Here is a 7,671-nt window from a genome sequence, read left to right as displayed (position 1 = left end):
GAGACGTAAGGATTCATAAATGGCGATTTTGGCAAAGTATGGCGGCCATCTTTTTTTCGCGAAATCGGCCATTTTTTCAACGCGCCTGGTGATCGCCGATGGTCTAGAGCATTTTTTGTTCGAACACCATCCCTCCGCGAGCCACGGTTTCTGCGGGCCGCCGAGCGTCGAGCTGGTCTTCGAGCGACGCGAGTTCTCTATATTTTTCCGCGGGTCGATTGCGGCTCCTCTATACGTTCGTGTCAAAATTATCTCCACTTTCCGGCCGGTTTCCGAGAAAAGCGATGTCAGTCAGTCAGTGGGTGTGTAGCTTTATATAGTATAATATATATATATATATACAAGAATTGCTCGTTTAAAGGTATAAGATAATATAATAATAATAATATAATTGAAATCACTAAAATTAACATTTAACGCATTTACGTCAACGAAACCAGATTAATATCTTCAATTGTTTGAACATCGGCTTGCGACTTCAAGCAACATCGAACTGAATTTAAAGGAATGATTCCACCGCTAATATAAAACTAAATCTCCTACCTATAGCAAAAAGTATTCGTTTCGCGCGAATTAACAAATTTACGTGTTATATTTTTAGTTCAGGCTTGATCAGTAAAACTACGTCACAATGGCGCCACGTGGCCTTAAAGCGAGCTAACGAGGCCACGCGCAAAACACGCGACAACACACTTCTTGCATTAATTAGTTATGTTTATAGCTCTGGCCATTATAATGGAGTTAAATGTTAAAATAGTTAGAAGGGTTGTAAACTTTATTACGTCACTGAATTATACATTTATTAAGTGATGTAGATATCCGTCAGACTTTTATTAATTAGAAAGTAGGTACATGTGCGCTCTATATTATGTAATAGGTGTTTATCATAAAAAAATATACATGTCTATTAAATGCTAAATGGATTTTAAATTTAAAAAGCAATTTATTATCAAACTCTACTTTTATTGATTATAATGCACCATCAATTATGAAATTCAAACTAAAAGTACCCCCTGAGTTGTTATCGACGAAAACACAAATATGAAATATCTTTATAATAAATTTTGAGGTATGGTCTATTTGACTATTTCGAACTGAATTACAACGGCCCTGTGGCGCAACGGATAACGCGTCTGACTACGGATCAGAAGATTCCAGGTTCGAATCCTGGCAGGGTCGGTACAACTTTTATTTTGTTTTAGAAACAATCTACCAAAACTAATTTAATATGTATAGTCCTAACTAAATAACCTAAAATAAAATGTAAATAATAACTATTTAACAATAAAAAAACTATTTTTTGCACTTCTCGACTAATTCATTATTTATTAGATGAAGTCTTAAATGTTTCAACACTCCACTTAAATGCTCAAAACATTACCATCTCTTATCTCTTACATTTTAAGTATATTTACAATTTTATCACTTATTTTGCTATCAAAACTTTTACCATAAAAATTAGATCACATATTATACAATTTAAAAATATACGTTATGTTTGCGTAGTGCTTTAGGGACGACACATAGAATCAAATTTGAATCTATTAAAAAATTAATATTTATGCAATTACATTAGCATATGATTAAAATTTATTAATTTATTGCACCCATTCATTGAATTAAAAATATATCTACACTTATCTTGAAGCAAATTATCAATCAGCTAAGGACACTAGCTATTTATGTTCGCTTATCGATCCGGGGTCAAGAGCGCGCCTTCCTGCAGATAACGTTGATATTTCAGCATCCCAAATAAAGCGTTTTATTTACAACTCACAATATCAATACGTAATGCGGCACAGTCCCGCCCCTGATAAGACACCACATGTCAAGTTTTTGTTGAACTGATAAGGTCTCTTAGAAAAGTAGATAATACATATTTTGGTCTCATTGTGCATCTGATATCTTCATACGTTTACTTTGACATTGATTCAAATGGTGATACTATACAGAAGAAGTTTATATTAACATAGGTTAAGCAAGATCTCTTATCGATGACTATATACATATATACTCTTATAGATGATATACAAACGAGAACAAATTAAATATATATATATATATATATATATATATATATATATATATATATATATATATATATATATATATATATATATATATATATCAATGTATGGGTACTATATTTAAAGTTAGGATTTAAGCTTTTACACAATTCAAAACCTTGTTCTTGAAAGAACATTAGTTTAATATAAAAAAACGAAAAAGAGATATTTTATTCATTACTTACACGTCCCTTGTAGAATCTTTATTTAAGAAGAGCATCAAAAAAAGGTTCAAACTACTAGTAAGCACTTTTCTAAAACCAGCAAAATCAATTGATTAAATTGCTTTCAATTTTAAAGTAGATAGTCACTACTTACTCGATAGAAGAGAGAAACTAAATATAGTTTTTATTAACTTTGGACTTTCTACCTATATCGTGACATGTCGGTTCATGTCCGAGACATCAAGATAACTTTTTGTTGTTGGTATACAAAATGAAGATTTGAAATTTAAATATTACCTTAGCTTTTAGCCCGTTAGCGTTATTCGTGGAGCAAACATCCTGTCTGCCAGCAAATATTGGTCTTCTTGTCAGTCGCGAGATGGTCCGGACATCACGGACATGTGCTAAACACGTATCTATTGTAAACCCGTCTTCGTCGTTTTTTGTTCCATTTTTTAGTATGGCGGATAAGGAAAGTTAGGTAAATGGAAAATGTGCCAGTATTTAAAAAGGAAACTGTTATCAAACATTTCCATATAATTTAGTAAAAGATTTGTTTTATATATAATACTATAATTTCAAATAGCAGTGGCCATTTTCCTTACCACAGCTCTAATGGGAGCTGTAAAGAATCATCGTGAACAATTTAATGTACCGTGATGTGTATAAGATTCCCTTCATACAATATCTAGCCGAGCTTTCAAATGCTATGGCGCGAAAATCATTCGATTAGCATACGGGCCTACAGCATAACTGGAACTAAGTGACATCAATGCGTAGCCAACTTAAATCGATATTAATACAGTGTGGTACAACTAGGTTTTACTCCTGTGTCCGCTTGTGCAGCATCTGGAAAACAAGTAAGCGATATATTAGTATGGTTGCATACATATTAAGTATCTGAGAAAAATACGCATAATTTTTCAATCCAAAACACACTTAACACAATTTCCATCACATTTTTTTTACTAGCTGGAGCCCGAAGAGTCTCTTGTGTTACCCTGATAAATAGATACCTTTTGCCAATCCAGACGCTAATTTATTTCTATATCACCTATAACATATCACCTGTAACAAACATCGATACAATCTTACAAACTTTCGCGTTGATAATATTAGTGAGATGACCTTCTACGAATGTTACAAATTTTACATTGCAATATCGTAAAGTATCTCTGCAATAAATCCATTTATTAATGACATTTGACGGACATTTTGCAACATCATACTCTGCTGCAAACAGTTTATTTATGCATTTATTCCTTATTATAAATTGACCGTTCAATTTGAAATGTAATTTCATGTTTTTATCTGTACAGTGTATATTATCATATCGAATGTGTAAAAGCTTTAACGCGTGTATCACAATGAATGCTATCGGGACACGTGTCATGTCCGTGAGATGGTTAGATACATAATATCTACGAAAGGGGACCGAAGTAAGTGCTTGAATGTACATTCGTACGTGTATTATATATGTATTAGTACAGCGTATCGCGTAAATATTATAAATATGTGTGTTAGTATTATGGTTCGTATGGTTTTCACATCCGACAATACGGAAAAAACATAATAAGAGAAGTAAATAAAGTCTCGCAAGTAACACTAATTTATCATAGTAAATACACAAAAGGGTTGCGGGGGGAGGAATAAAAAAGAAAGCATATATTATAATGAATAGAAACCATAATACCATTGATAAACTAAAATTTCCAATATTATGAAGCTAACATGGTAATACAACTTATGCTTTGTTTAAACATAAACGACAATTAGAATCACTGGCATATCTCATGCTAAATAAATGCAATACGCGAGGTATATAAATAAAAGAAAAAACATTATAAATCTACGAAAATTCCAGTTCCGGCTCGGCACGTGAACGCTTCCGTTTCCGGGGCGGGAAACGCGTGCCCAACTGCATTGTACACGATATTTGTGGGAAAACTTTATCGATCGCGCATGAGTCTAATAAATGAACTGCATAAATAAATTTGACATACATAGATTAAAGAAGTTAAAAAATTTATTATTTTTATATTTATGAATACTGACCCCATAAAAAATGCTTTGCCGAACTGAATCCGAATTTTTATAAGTAGCTCTAACAACCACTAAGATATATGGTTCATTTATTCCATTAAAGCAATTAACCATTTAAATCCGATTTAATGCTATTCACTTACATAAAAACCGGCATCCCATATAATCTCAAATGTGCGAATCTGATCTTGATAGCGCATTTATCGAATTACTTCATTCAATTATCGGTCTGAGCGATCTAGGTGCATCCTCTCATTAATTGCTTCGTACCAAGGCTGCTAAGAAACTTAAATACAGGATTAAAGTTGGCACAACTCTGTCTAATTAATCTTATACTTTTATGGGCACTATCCGATAACCTCATTGTTGAAATACTTGTAATCACTGGTTTAATTTGTAAAATCTGATTTCTGTTCGTACGCCTGTTCTACCATCTCTTTTAAGAGTAAATAATTAAAATTAATATATATTTATCATTTGTATTCATACACATAATCAGAGCTTTTATATGTCGATATGCTAAATAAAGGATAAATTTATTTGTCAGAAATGTGGTTAGCTACTCTACCTATATTCACGCATTAAAATTACAAGTATAAACAAACACCTAATCAAGCTAAAAGGAAAAGTTTACAAGTCATGTCGTCACAAGTCCCCAAAGGTAGGCACATACGCGGGTGGGGTAAATGGCGCTTGTGATGGCTCGGGCGGGACCGGCCACCCTGGGGACACAACGGGTAACGCAATAACACCGTATGTTATATCTGTACGAATAAATGCATTCATACGAGAATCAATCGATACGATCCTCTTTGCATTTCACTTTCCCCAGATACATTGATGTTTGATGTTGATATACTTTCTAAATGATGAGATTTTGTTTGCGAAGCAACAATGAGTGCGTTAGAAGATTTAAATGGTAAGTTGTAGCTATATTTCAAAAAATTATCTATACCTTGTAGTATCACCAGTACAGTCACTACAAATAATAGTCGTAACAAGGATGTCGTCCGTGTAGGCTATCTAGATAATTAATTATCTCACTTCACCTTAATATTATTCAAATAGGTATATATTTCAATACACACTAATTTACATGAAGGCGATTTGCTTTAGCAATCCCTATCTAGTTAACATATAACACCCTAAAGCATTACTTCGATTTAAGAACCTTAGTACACAATAAAAACATCAAAGTGATATCGTGCGTTATGAAGGCGGCGTGCATTTACAGCGCTTTCCACTCAACGCCCACGTCGGCTCTACGTGACTGCAATACACAAAATATTCTCATTCTTCTATAATCCGTACGATTCAGCTTATAAGGTATCTATTACTGGAGCTTATTTTTATTGCTGGAGTGTTTATAGGAACAAAACACGGAGTTACAAGTTATTTTTAGATACGGAAGATGTTTAATTTGCTATAAAATCAATGATAAAATTAAATGTAACGCTACTTAAATACATATAATATTAATTAGCATTGATACATGTAAGTTCATTTTTAGGGTTCCGGAATCAAATGGCAAAATCTGTCTGTTTGTCCGTCCATATGCTACAGCCACCTCTTTCCGAGACTATAAGCACTATATTGTTGAAACTTTTTAAATAGATGGAGTGTGTTTACCGCATTACATTTAAAAAGCAAAAACATACTTTGAACTGAAACTGACCCTCTTTTTTTGAAGAAACCCATATGGTAAGGTAATGTAAAAGGTATGGCAAGGTAACTATGGATACCTATCTTCAAATTGTTATTGATGTTTCAAATATTCGCATAATTTTGTGTTATGCATATGTGTATATAACGTTAGCGACTATCCTTCCTTATATTTGTTCTTTATTAAAAATGACTCTCCAAATTACGTTTAAAAGGTTTCCCGAGCTAGGGTATATACAATTAAGCGAATTAATCTAATTTAAGTAAATCGACATGAATAAATCATACGGGCGAGCCCGTACAAGTCAACCAGCTGTGTTGCCGCCCTCGTTCAATTAAATAAAAAGGTTTCCCGTAGCGTAGACTATCTACATAGAAAACATAGTTGGTCGCTTAAATGAAACCACGGTCAGGTTCCGATAGGGCTGTCAATTATAATAAAAGCGTCGAACTGCACCTTAACTGTATAAAATATTAATTAAATAGGGGTCTTACTCATGTCGTCTCATGATTATAAGGTGCTTACGTTGAAGATTTACGAAATGGTATTGGGTGATTGATATAATCTTAGACTAAACAGATTTCTAGACTTCTTTTATACTTAAACGTTAATCGAATGTGTATGTCATGTTAATCATTATGATTAATGTTATCATAAATATATGTATGCATATGGTAATATGTTTGTTTTCTTAGAAAAAACATAAACACTTATGTATATATTTTTTATTTTCGCATAGTATCAAAAGCAATTTATAAAAAGTTAGTCTGCGTAAAGCTTGGAAGCACGTTTAGTTACTTTTAGTAATTTATTTACATAATATTATATTTTTTTAATACAAAGAGCTTCTACCCATAGAATGAATCTCAAAACCAAATCTCAATACATATAAATTACTCTATATCATCCGACACTATCTATTTACGATATCAATCGATTCCCTTTTCTAATGAGATCCAGAGATTTGTAATAGACGTCGTTAAAAGTTAAAATCGTGTGGGTGTAAATTATACATTCCTGTATATATTTATTACTAGCTGTTCACCCCGGCTTCGCCCATGGTACGTATATAGCTTATGTCACTAGTATATAGCTTATGTCACTTGTCACTTAGTCAGGTTGCAGCTTGCTAAAGGTGAGAGAATTTTTGAAATCGGTTTAGTGGCCTTTGCCTGAAAACGTTATAAAAATTTAAAAATTTCCCATTTATAATATTGGTAAAGAAGTACATAGCATAGAGGTCGTAACCCTATGTAGTATGTACCGCACGTGCGCTGCTGGCTCGTTATCGATTAAAGATTCTACTTTCATTTAGCTAAGAATAGCTCTGGTCAATATAATATACGATGAATAGTTTTCGTACAATGAATCGAAAGTTTCGTGAGACGTTATCTCAAATTCTCTTTTATCTAGATAAATGTTTAAAACAAAACTTATATATTACAATGTTGTGTCTAATAAAAATATTAAATTATTTTTTTAACTTTACTTACCACTTGGCATCAAATAATCTTCATTATGAAACAATCAGCTAGCTTTTAAATTATAAATTATCTAACCATTTCATAAATTTTCGAAGTTCCATACTTCGGTTCCGTAAAAATATAAAATGAATTCCTAAAATGATTTACTTGTTATATATAATCCTGTTCTATATAATCCTTATAAACGTTTTGTACTGAAATAATACGACTTCTTCAAATAAATAGCAGACTAAGTTTCTCTAGCTAAAGTA

The 7,671-nt window shown here is 32.5% G+C and overlaps 1 non-coding gene across 1 annotated transcript; it reads left to right on the top strand.

Moving 5' to 3' along the window:
• The first annotated feature begins 1,106 nt into the window (after positions 1-1,106).
• Positions 1,107-1,179, top strand: Trnar-acg. The gene has a single exon. It is a non-coding gene; the product is annotated as a tRNA-Arg (tRNA).
• Positions 1,180-7,671: the final 6,492 nt, after the last annotated feature.

Source organism: Zerene cesonia, chromosome 7 (assembly GCF_012273895.1).
Source record: "Zerene cesonia ecotype Mississippi chromosome 7, Zerene_cesonia_1.1, whole genome shotgun sequence".
In the NCBI taxonomy this organism is placed as follows: domain Eukaryota; kingdom Metazoa; phylum Arthropoda; class Insecta; order Lepidoptera; family Pieridae; genus Zerene; species Zerene cesonia.
This window is presented reverse-complemented; position numbering and strand designations above follow the sequence as displayed.